The sequence below is a fragment of the Nannospalax galili genome, unplaced genomic scaffold (assembly GCF_000622305.1).
Source record: "Nannospalax galili isolate Female #2095 unplaced genomic scaffold, S.galili_v1.0 scaffold1245, whole genome shotgun sequence".
NCBI classification, from domain to species: Eukaryota; Metazoa; Chordata; class Mammalia; order Rodentia; family Spalacidae; genus Nannospalax; species Nannospalax galili.
This window is the reverse complement of record NW_008354009.1, coordinates 42,740-52,974: the sequence shown is the minus strand read 5'-3', so window position 1 is coordinate 52,974 and position 10,235 is coordinate 42,740. Positions and strand designations below refer to the sequence as shown.

At 45.2% G+C, this 10,235-nt stretch overlaps 1 pseudogene; it reads left to right on the top strand.

Annotated features, from left to right (window-relative positions):
* Positions 1 to 423: 423 nt before the first annotated feature.
* On the top strand, positions 424 to 524 carry LOC115067373 (annotated as a pseudogene).
* Positions 525 to 10,235: the final 9,711 nt, after the last annotated feature.

Sequence of the window (10,235 nt, the reverse complement as noted above, 5' to 3'; positions counted from 1 at the left end):
AGGACCTCTTTAAGGGAGTTCTGTGGCCTGGCACGCTCCCTGAACTCCACCTCAACGACCTCAAAGCTCAGCTAACAAGATGCAGGAAAGAGAAGATTTGATAAGAAAAGCAAGAAAATGCCCATAGCCCCTCTGCCTATAGCATGTCCAGACTGGAGGAAGGGAGAGACCTCAATTTTGCATAATCAAATCTGATTTGATCATTTTTAATGAGCAGACTGCAGTTCTTTATATCACCCAGTAACAACTAGAAAACTTACCATAATTCCTGATGTTTTCAGCTAGTGGCAGAAGAAAATTAGTCCCATGGTCTGAGTTAAAGGAACAATGGGAGACAAGAACAGCGACTTTAAAATGATATGATGCTATGTCCAACAGTAGAAGTTCACATGTAACTGTTTCATCATTAAGGGTTTTAAGTATGTGCTCGCTTCAGCAGCACATATACTAAAATTGGAATGATACAGAGATTAACAAGGCCCCTGCTCAAGGAAGACACAATTCTTGAAGCATTCTATATTTTTTAAAGAAAAGAGTTATAAGCATAAATCAGAAATCACTGTGTGATGTAAATAAGTAAGGGAAATTTACTAGTTGTGGTGGTTTGAATGAGAATGTCTCTCACAGGTGCCAAGTATTTGGACATTTTGTCCCCAGCTGGTGGTGCTGTTTTGGGAAGTTTTAGGAGGTGCAGCCTTGCTAGAGGAAGCACATCATTGGGGAGTAGGTTGTGGGAGGTGTTAAGCCTTGCCAGATTTCAAGTCACTCTCTGCTTCCTGTGCCTGCTTGAAGCTGTGATCACTCAGCTTTCTGCTCCAGTCACCTGGTGCCATGCCTCCCATATCATGATGGACTCTAACCTGCTGAACCATAAGCCAAATAAACTCTTCCTTCCATAAGTTGCCTTGGTCGTGGTGTTTTACCACAGCAGTGCAAAAGTAACTAATATACCAGTTCATGAATCTGGGAAGTCAGAGGGAAAGCTGGTTCTGGGAATGCAGCTGAACCATCAGTGTACTCAAAGTTTTCTCCCCGTGCAAACAGGCTTTTTTCGTGCCGAGAGTACAGCCCGGACAGCTGAAGAATCCCAGCTGAGCTCCAAAAGAAAGAGATTGTCTAAAATCCTAGGGGATTCTTGATTGGGCTGCCTTGGGTCATGTGACCATCTATCCTTATCCTGCAGAGTAGGGAACTTGATTGGCAGATTCCTCAAGGCCTAGAACTTTGTATGGCAAAGTCTGGGACTAACCGAATGATAGCACAGGTATGCTTGTCTAACCAAAACAGCATACACTAGAGTCATCCACTCTGTAACTCACTCTGAGTAAAGCGACTCATAATCATTTGTATGAGAACACTCAAACAACTATAGAAAGATCATATGGGAAATCCACCTAGGTGAGCATCTCCCATGCACACCCTCCAGCCCTAGTTAGACCTTTGGATGATGGCAGCTTTTTGACTTTGCCAAGCACATGGCAGAGCAAAACCATTTATCTTGTGGCCAAGAACTAAAAGAGAAGGGAAGAGGCTGGCATGTCTATGTGCAAGAGCATGCCCCCAACAACCTAAGGACATCCCAGTAGGCCCTGTCTCTTAAAGGTCCCACAATATCCTAATAGAGCCATTCTGGGGACCAAGTCTTAAACATGTGGATCTTTGGGGTTGCTTAAGATCCCCATGCAGGTCTCCAGTGTCGCATGTCAGAAAAAAAAAGGAAACCCCAGGAAATCACATCACTATGCTAGACATGTGGTATTGCTGGGTTGTGCCCATTTGGGTTCAGTTGTTATTTACATTTTGTGTTATTCACACAAAACTGGTCACCAAAGAGCAGAACAAATGGAAAGGCTCTGACAGACAGGGCTGAGCTGGGGGTGGATGGGATGGCATGCTCACTGCAAGTATTCGCATAACTCTGACTTGGAAAAGGATAACATCAGACGTAAAAAGGGGACTGGAGAGATGGCTCAGCAGTTAAGAGCACGGGCTGTTCTTGCAGAGGACAGGGGTTCAATTCCCAGCACCCCCATGGTGGCTAACAACCATCTGTAACTCCAGTTTCAGGGGATCCGACACTCTCTTCTGACCTCCACAGGCCTTGCACGACACCGGTGCACCACTACACACGTAGACAATACACTTATACACATAAAATAAAAATAATAACTAAATTCTTTTAAAAGAAGCAAAATTGGTCAAAATTAGTGTCTGTGATCAGCCAAACTCCAATCAAAGGGAACTGGACATAACCTCAAGAATTGCAGCTAGTATATTCAGATGCCTGAGTAGTCAAATTATTTCCTGTCTGAAGAAGCCAGTGTTAAGAGAAATAGAGGGTCTTGGGGGCTACAGAGATGGCTCAGTGGTTAAGAGCACGGATTGCTCTTGCAGAGGACCCAGATTTGATTCCCAGCACCAAATGGCGGCTAACTCCAGTTCCAGGGAATCCGATGCCTTCTTTTGACCTCCTTGGGCATTCTATGACACAGGTGCACTCACATACATGCAGGCAATACATTCATACACATAAATTAAAAATAATAAAATATTTTTAAAAGAGAAATGGGGGCTCTTGAGGGGGCGTTATGAGCCAGAAGTCTAGCAAGAGGGCAGGGGCTCCTTACCAGGTCCAGAAAGTGAGTACCATGATGTGTGTGTGCACGCAAGCATGCATGTAGGGAGGGGTACTGAGGCAGGCACACCCAGAATAAAGATGACTGCCCCACAGGGCTTAGTGCACCAGCCATAATGGACTTAAGAGCTGAGCCCTTTTCTTTTAGTTCTCGATCCCCAGTTTAACTGCTTCTTTGCTGTCTGTCTTTCCCAGATAAGCCTCCAAAGGGAGCAAGTGTCCTAATGCATACACCAGAGGATCAAATTCACATGATAATTCCAATTAGTATGAACCGTTCATCCCAGTCAGGGAGCAAATACCACCACCACTCATTTATCTAATTAACTGCTGTGCTGTCCCCTGGACAGGGACTCATGTCAAGCTACCAGCCAGTCTTTTGCAGTGAGACCAGCTCAACTGCTTTCCTTTGTTCTTCAAGCCACACACAAGGTTCTTAACAATCACCAGGGAAAGGGGGCAAGGTTTCATCTACACAGCACTGGTGGACATGCACATGCTGTGGATAGCGTATTGCAGACAGAATCCTGCTGGGATGATCGGCCACACTCAGCACCTTGAGGGAGTAGGAGGAGGAGAGAGTGAGAAGGAGAAGGGAGCCTCCCTGGTCTTCTTCCTGAGGGCTTGGGCACCAGCCTGCAAAGACTTCTGCCACAGACTCCAGGGTGGGTCTTTTCCAGAACTGTGCTGGGCTCCTCCTGGGGCACTTTGCCTACTTGCTTCCCTAAGATCAGCTGACACAGGGTACATTAACATCTCAGAGGAGTCAAACCTGCCAGGTGTGTTTCCCTGGATGCCTGGGTCTTTCTTCTCCCCCAAGAGTGGCCCTCCTCCAGGGGTGCAGGGGCAAAGTTCCCTTTGCTGCAGTCTAGGGTTAACTCCAGCTTCCCCAGCAGGCTGTTCTCCAGAGATTGGCTGAGTGTTTTCCCTGGCACAGACTGAACCAAGCAGTCATGAAGGGTGATACTGCACCTAGGTCACGCCCTTGTTCATTCACTCATCGAATACTTTGGAGTTGCTACTTCAAAGTGGAGTCATGATAGAAACAAAGCGATTGATCTAGATAGCTCTGAAACATGGCAGGAAAAAACGAGAGTTGTACCAGCCTGCAGCTGGATGCATGCCTTTCCTCAGTGCAGTATGCAACACTACATTTTATATCGAACATTATCTAAAGTCCCTTTTTCCTAGAGGAGAGAGGCCCTTAAACTCAGAAGTAAACAAGCATGTTGCATTTAGGAAATAACTCAAGGGAGCATTCTGGAAACCAGAGAAATAGCAGCAATCATAGATTTAAACATATGTGGAAAAGGGATTCAGACACTCATTTGGAAAGAAAAAATGAAGGAGTGACAGAGATTTGTGTTTGTTGAGTTTTGAACTTTGGAGACGCAGGAATTGAGTTCTGAATCCTGCACTGTTGGGTTCCTTAGTGCAGAGGTACCTGGAGTGAACAGGGGGCCCTAGACATGATGTGAGGCAGAGGGAGAAGATCTTACTATTGAACATAAATGCTCTTAAGCAGAAGTAAAAAAAAAATCTTTCCAGAGTTTTACCTCCAGATACAACTGAAATCTCTAGAACCTCTGGAGAAGTTTGTGCAAAGTCATCCACACCTGAGCCCCTCCAATCTTCTGATTTGACTCCTGAATTCAGCTATCCTGTACAAAACACTTCAAGCTAGACTGGCACCACAGTTAGAGGAATCTCTTTCCAGAAAGTGATTGCATACTTAAAACTAAGGTTAATTTTTAAAATTATGCTTGGAATCATATGTAATGTTTTCTCCTTAACTGTGATCTGGGCATACTATTTGTCATTTTGGCACTGAATGCAAAAGTCCCCAAGCCCACTGTTATACACCCTGAGCTCTCAATTTAGGCAGTGACCATGGCCGGAGTTTTTTCAGCCAGGACTGAAGGTGAAACCAGAAAAGGGTATGGATGTCAGTCACCTCAACACACAAAGCTGGTCTGACTTCCTCTCAGGGGGTTTTCCTCTGCAGTGACTCACCACAGCTGCTGTGTGACAAGGGGGTCCAGTACAGGGGACACTGTGAACATCACACTATTGCCAATTTTCACATTTCAGAAAGACCTAGAGGTGAAATACCCTAACCCTAACCACATCACATCTCCCCACTGTGTGAAGCCTATTTCTTTTTCCTATTGTTAATGTCACCATTGTATCATCCGGTAGCAGCTTGAACTTGTTCATCCTCAAAACCCCTCTGGTAGCAAATGTCCCATGGGGTCACCTCCTCTATCAACTGAGTCAGAATCAGAGAATTCTGGAACAGCAAACCTGACAGAGATCTTCCTAATAACAGGATAATTGTTGGCACTTCTTGAGTGCCTATGATGGCTCCGCCACTTTATATATATTTTTTATTCCACTTAATCCTCACATTAACTCTGACATAGAGGTTTCATTGCTCTCATATTTTAGATGAATAAATTGAGTTTTGGAAAAGGGACATGATCTGCCCAAATGTCAAGTAACCCAGATCCACAAACTCTAACCTTGTGTTTCTCAAAGTGTACAAGCCAGCGTTTACAGAATCATTAGAAATTTCGTGGTTAAATACAGCATGTCTTCCTGAGGTAAAGATTTTATTCAACGGCAAATAATAAAACTTTTTTTTTATTAAGTAAGCATGGATGTCTTATGGGAAAACACAAATTCGCACAAAATTTAAAGAATGAACCTACAAGAAAGATGTGCATATGACAAGCTACTTCTGGTTCTGCTACCAGGCCCAGAGGGCTCTGCTGTAGTCCTCTGCTGTAAGGAAAATCCTGGTAGAAAGATTTAAAAGCTAACCAGAAGCTTTCTGTTTCTACCTAAACAGAATTTAGGAATGGCGCCCCCATGTGGAGGAAGGAGAAATGGCGCATCATAGAGTGGCAGTTGCGGTTTGCTGCCAGGCTCAGACTCATTGTCCACCATCAGAAGAATATAAATTACATGACTTTATGGGTTGCCAAGCCCTTTTCCAACTAAAGCACTCTCAGAGGGTTTCTGAAGTTTTTGAGAGCGGAAACAACCATGTGTCATTCAGTGAGTGAGCCAGAGGCAAACTTACCCCACCCTTAACCCTGTGCTCCTTCTAGCCCTTCCCCACTCCAACCTTACTTCTTCCAAATCCTAGGAGGTGTTTTTTCCCTATAAAACACCCAAAATCATTGTTGAGATAGTTATAATCATCAAGCACCTGAGTCTGCATTCGGTGGGCCAGTCTGTACAGCCCACAAGGCTTGGCATCCCTCCACAGAAGCTAGTCACTGGACATTGACGATGAGAAGAAAGACTCTGGCAAGCTTGATCTCAGTTAAGTCATTCACATGATGATCTGTCACCCTGATGATGTGTAAAGTCAATAAAAGCACTGTGCTGGATAGCTTTAGTGTTTTCCTGACATACTTGGGTTTAGGGAGCCTCGACTGGGGAATTGCCTCCATTGGACTGGCCTATGGCCATGTCTGTGGGGCATCTTCTTGATTATTGAGTGATGTGGGAGGGCCCAGCCCACTGTGGGAGGTAGCACCCCTGGGCAGTTGGGCCTATGTTGTGTAAGAAAGCAGGTTGAGCCGGGGGTTGGTGGGAAGCAGAGGAGCAAGCCGGTAAGCAGTGTTCCTCCATGGCCTAAGCTCCAGCTCCTGCATCCAAGTTCTTACCCTGAGTTCCTTCCTTGGGCTTCCTCAGTGATGAACTATGACCCAGGAGATGTAAGCCAAATAAACAGTTTCCTCCCCAAGTTGGTGTTGGTCAGAGTGTTTTGTCATAGCAATGAAGAAACAAACTAGCACAGAAATTTGTACCAGGAGTGGGGTATTGTTGTGCCAGACCTGACATTGGAGGATTGTGGAAGTGTTTGGAACTTTGGGCTGGAAAAGCCATTGAGCACTCAAGAGTTTGTTGCTGTGGAGCTTGGAATAGTTATGCTGAAAGAATTGTCGATGTTGGAGGCCTGGCTTGCAAAGCTTCAAAGGGACTATTGGGGCTATTTGTGTGATATTTTGAATTGAGAATCTGTGGGTTCTGGTCAGCCAGAGCTGAAGAATCAGCTGTGATTAAGAAGAGACCAGAACCTGAAGTAAAACCTTTACTTTACTGGAACAATTGATGCTCGTTAGCTGGGGCTGAAAATCAGCTATAACAAGAGACCAGCATCACTGTGGTAAAACCCTCTGGGAGGTTATTTTCTCAGGATCAGCACACAGAAGCTGTGGTACAAGAGGACCTGAACCTCCATCTCAAGCTGGAATCAGGACTTGGTAATGTATAAGAGCCTCCTTCATGTTTCTGGTGTCAAAAGTATGAAGGGTTCACAGGGAGCTGCTAAGCCTTGGCACCCTGAGAGGCCAGGAAAAGCCACTGGTGAAAATACAGCCTCAGTTGCAGTGAAAACCCCAGAATTGAAGGGGTCATATAGAGAATCTGAGGTGTTGCACCCTGAGAGGCCAGAAGAGGCCATTGGTGAGTGTGCAGCCTCAGTTTCAGCGGAGACCCCAGCGTTTTGGAGATGCTGGGACAATGGAACAACCACCAAGTGCAGCAGCAGGTGTGGAGTGGAGCCAGCCTGGGTCTGCGGAATGAGCTATGTGTGCTGTGGTTGGCAGAGTCAGAGAAGTGGAGTTGCCAAAATCCTTTGGAGCCTCGAAGATTGTGAATGAATCCCAGATGTCCAGACTTGAGCTACTTTGCTGGACTTTGGTTTTGCTTAGGTGTGCCCACTTCTTCCCTTTGAAATAAGACAGTACTTGTTTTGGATTTTACAGGATCCCAGAGTTAAGAAACTTTTAAAAGAGACTGTAAACTTTTAAGTGTTTGGATTTTTTTAAGGATTCTGGGGTTTTTAAGGTTGCACTGTCTTATGATATAAACGTTAACATCATGTCTTGGGGACAAGAATTGGAAAGGTTATGGTTTAACAGTGATGCATTTGTATGTCAAGTTGACAAGGGGTCAATTGTGCTGGATAGCTTTAATGTCAACTTGACACACCTGGGTTTACACACCTCTACTGGGAAATTGCCTCCATTGAACTGGCCTGTGGCCATGTCTGTGGGGCATCTTCTTGATTATTGAGTGATGTGGGAGGGCCCAGCCCACTACGGGTGGTGCCACCACTGAGCAGGTGGGCCTTTGTAGAAGAAAGCAGGTTGAGCAGGAGTCAGGGGAACAAGCCAGTAAGCAGCACTCCTCTGTGGCTTGTGCTCTAGCTCCTGCCTCCAGGTTCCTGCCCTGAGTTCCTACCTTGGGCTCCGTCAGTGATGAACTGTGACACACACCCCTGTCAAATTGGTATTGGTCACAGAATTGGAGAAATAAGCTAGAACAAACCACCAAATAGACAGAGGAGGGAATAGCCTAGTTGAGCTACGGAAAGGGATCATGACCCGGAAGACACATAAGCAAAGCACTCACAGGGGAAGCACCTCTCCAAGCTCTCTGCATTGAGCTGCACCATGCTCGGTTCCTCAAACACACTTGCTCCTGGGCCCACTTACCCACTGGCTCCAACCCTTCTCGTCAGCTGGAAGTTCTTGTCCATGTTCATTGCCTTGCCACCTCCTATTCAGCATATAGGCATCAATATAAATGGGGATGCTTCTAAGGTTTCTCTTACTCCCACCAGTCTGGGAACTCCATTTTTACACCTATACAGCCCACATTTTTGCATCCTCATACATAATGGGTACACTACTATTGCTTATTTGCTTGTCTGTGGGTACCACAAGAACGAGTCCCCAGAGTCCACAGTAGGTGCTCAGTGGTTGTTCTCCAAATGAAAATTAAGGACACAGTGTCAGCTTCTGAGAGGCTCCTTGGGGCACTGCAATATAGTTTGCTGGTGATTCAGCTGGATTGCAAGCCCATAGCAGCAAAGGGCAGCCTTTGAGAGGGCTGAGAAGGGGAAGGCGCTCATGTAAACAATTAAGCACCTGCTCCATGCACTGAGGGCAAAGCGGTGGAGTTGAAAAGCTTTTACTGCAGAAATGTGGTCTCCTCAGGGAGACTATTAGGAACACAGGAGTAATAACCAATCCCTTTGGTACAAGCTAGAATGGGGACAAATGTGAGAAGCAAGCTGGATGCACAATGTCTACATGCTGACCTTAGACCAAGATTGCTGGAGGAAACAGTCAAATAAACTTTTGTAAATGCATTTGTTAGGTAACAGAGTCAACAAACTTCTTCCATAGATATCATTTTATTTCATTTTACTTGCATATTAATATTTTTGGGCAGTTATTGATTTTGTACTAGTATCTAACGCCGGGAAAGCACTGGAAAGATTCAAAGGCTACTGACTGAGAGATAATCATGTACCCATGAAAGAAGCAACCGCTGAACCATAAGAATGGAATTAGCTGATGGGTAGGTCTAGGTCACACCTCAAGAACTGGTACCTGGTCATGCCTGCCCAGTCCACATGGCCTTGGTAATCAAGTGCTATAAGAGGTAATCTGATAAAATGTTTGAGACAGCTGCATCACAGAGTGGTGTCCTCACAAATGAGAACAGGGAGGAAGACACACACAGGGCACGGGACTAGAGTCTGCACTGAGGATTCTGCCCTAGGCTTTCTCCATCGACGTTTGTCAGCAAATATCGATGGAATTTGGGATGGGGCAATTCTTCCTTGCATAAAGCTAAGTCAAGCATTACAAAGTGTTACATATGTGACTCAACACCAGTGACATCTGATTGTCATTACTGTGACATTTAAAAATGCCGACATACACTTTCAAAAGTCCACTTAGGGGACAGCACCACCACTATTTGAGAAAAACTGCATGCTATTACAAGTGAAGTCTGGAGTTCCACATGTTCACATCTATGATTTCGAGAAACTCAACTTCTGACTGGATACGACTTAGAGATTATCTGCCCTTTGTTTAACAATTCCCTGTGGCCTAAACAGAAGGCCTGAGGGTGAGAGAAAGTTATGATTCAGATAGTGTCCCCAAAGGTCCATGTGTTAACAGCTTGGTCCTCAGGGAAGCAGTGTTGAAGGTGGTGACCTTGAACAGGGTCTAATGAGAGAGCCTTAGGTCAGTAGGGCCATGCCCTGGAGGGGATCTCTTCCTCTATATTTTTGCTTCCAAGTTCAATTTGGGAGCAGTTTGCTCTGCCATGCACTCTCATCATGATGTGTTGGACTCACTAGAGACCCAAAGTTAGTGGGCTGCCTCATTTGGAAGCTGGAAACTCTAGAACTGCAGGATAAAATAAACCTCCTCTCCCAATTGCGTTGGCTTCATTATATTTACACAGAGTTGACTGATACACCTGGGATACCTCTGGAGGAGAGAATGAGGGTTGCAGAGATTAGGCTCCCGTTTCCCATTAATGCTTCTCTTCAAAGAGTGAAACCATGGGAAAAACCCATTTTCACAGACACGATTCAATCTGTTTATCACTCCTTCACTTGAGTAAAATAAGAAAGTACAGGCTCCTAGTCCCCTGGAACTAGTTGAACTAGGAGGGCAAGGAGCAAAAAGTGTCCTTTATGTCCCTCTGACCAAATTATTATAGACTTCAAAGTATATCTGTTAAACACCCAAGAAGGTTAGTTCCACCAGTCTGGTAT